This window comes from Oncorhynchus clarkii, chromosome 31, assembly GCF_045791955.1.
Source record: "Oncorhynchus clarkii lewisi isolate Uvic-CL-2024 chromosome 31, UVic_Ocla_1.0, whole genome shotgun sequence".
Taxonomy (NCBI): domain Eukaryota; kingdom Metazoa; phylum Chordata; class Actinopteri; order Salmoniformes; family Salmonidae; genus Oncorhynchus; species Oncorhynchus clarkii.
The window spans coordinates 6,766,055-6,768,223 of NC_092177.1; positions in this window are offsets into that span (position 1 = coordinate 6,766,055).

Consider the following 2,169-nt stretch of genomic DNA (forward strand, 5'->3'; position numbering starts at 1 on the left):
GTGAGATATTTGTCAGTGAGAGGTTGGTCCACAAGAGAATTGACTCCAGCAAAGGGAGAGGAAAAAGAGAAAGCAGCGAATGAATCATTCCAGACGACAAATATAGATCTTCTGTCAGTGTTTCATTGTAGTTGCACAGGTTCCAGCATATACCATGTAAATGAGCCAGCCCCTGGAAGCTCGCCACTGAAATGAGAGTTTTGGACTGAAACTGAAATACTGAAAACCTGAAATAAACAACTGCAGCCACAACACAGTCACACAGTGCGGGTTTGTGAAACAACAACATTTGGAGGACAAGTGATAGGACAAGACGAGAGGGAGGAGGAACCTGGGGAGGACTAGTGATAGGACAAGACGAGAGGGAGGATGAACCTGGGGAGGACTAGTGATAGGACAAGACGAGAGGGAGGAGGAACCTGGGGAGGACTAGTGATAGGACAAGACGAGAGGGAGGATGAACCTGGGGAGGACTAGTGATAGGACAAGACGAGAGGGAGGAGGAACCTGGGGAGGACTAGTGATAGGACAAGACAAGAGGGAGGAGGAACCTGGGGAGGAATAGTGATAGGAAAAGACGAGAGGGAGGAGGAACCTGGGGAGGACTAGTGATAGGACAAGATGAGAGGGAGGATGGACTAGTGATAGGACAAGACGAGAGGGAGGATGAACTAGTGATAGGACAAGACGAGTGGGAGGATGAACCTGGGGAGGACTAGTGATAGGACAAGACGAGAGGGAGGAGGAAACTGGGGAGGACTAGTGATAGGACAAGACGAGAGGGAGGAGGAACCTGGGGTGGACTAGTGATAGGACAAGACGAGAGGGAGGAGGAACCTGGGGAGGAATAGTGATAGGACAAGACGAGACGGAGGAGGAACTAGTGATAGGACAAGACGAGAGGGAGGATGAACCTGGGGAGGACTAGTGATAGGACAAGACGAGAGGGAGGATGAACTAGTGATAGGACAAGACGAGAGGGAGGATGAACTAGTGATAGGACAAGACGAGAGGGAGGATGAACCTGGGGAGGACTAGTGATAGGACAAGACGAGAGGGAGGAGGAACCTGGGGAGGACTAGTGATAGGACAAGACGAGAGGGAGGAGGAATCTGGGGAGGACTAGTGATAGGACAAGACAAGAGGGAGGAGGAACCTGGGGAGGAATAGTGATAGGAAAAGACGAGAGGGAGGAGGAACTAGTGCTAGGACAAGACGAGAGGGAGGATGAACCTGGGGAGGACTAGTGATAGGACAAGACGAGAGGGAGGATGAACTAGTGATAGGACAAGACGAGAGAGAGGATGAACTAGTGATAGGACAAGACGAGAGGGAGGATGAACCTGGGGAGGACTAGTGATAGGACAAGACGAGAGGGAGGAGGAACCTGGGGAGGACTAGTGATAGGACAAGACAAGAGGGAGGAGGAACCTGGGGAGGAATAGTGATAGGAAAAGACGAGAGGGAGGAGGACTAGTGCTAGGACAAGACGAGAGGGAGGATGAACCTGGGGAGGACTAGTGATAGGACAAGACGAGAGGGAGGATGAACTAGTGATAGGACAAGACGAGAGGGAGGATGAACTAGTGATAGGACAAGACGAGAGGGAGGATGAACCTGGGGAGGACTAGTGATAGGACACGACGAGAGGGAGGAGGAACCTGGGGAGGACTAGTGATAGGACAAGACGAGAGGGAGGAGGAACCTGGGGAGGACTAGTGATAGGACAAGACGAGAGGGAGGAGGAACACACAGCAGGTAAATGCACGGGCACAAAAACAACATCAAGGGAATGTAGGCATTGGTGTTTGTACCTGGCTGTGGACTTGTTTACAAAGATCAACTCCCTTTCCTGAGATTGGTACTGTCTGGGTGAATAAGGTGATCCACAAGTTGCAGACGCAGTGGGGTGTCAGCGAACACACACACACACACGCACACACACGCACACACGCACACACACACAAACGTTGGAAGATGCTTATTCTCAAAGGTCAACGCTCTCTTTTCTCACAGTCTCGCCTGTCACCTTAGCTTTGTGCATGGAATCCATGGCTATTGATCCTTTAGGACAACACGTCCTCCACCACGACAGACTGTTCGAATCACAGCATGTTAGTGTGGTTGAGGAACCACTCAGGGGGGCAGCGCAACACAGCACAAAGTGTT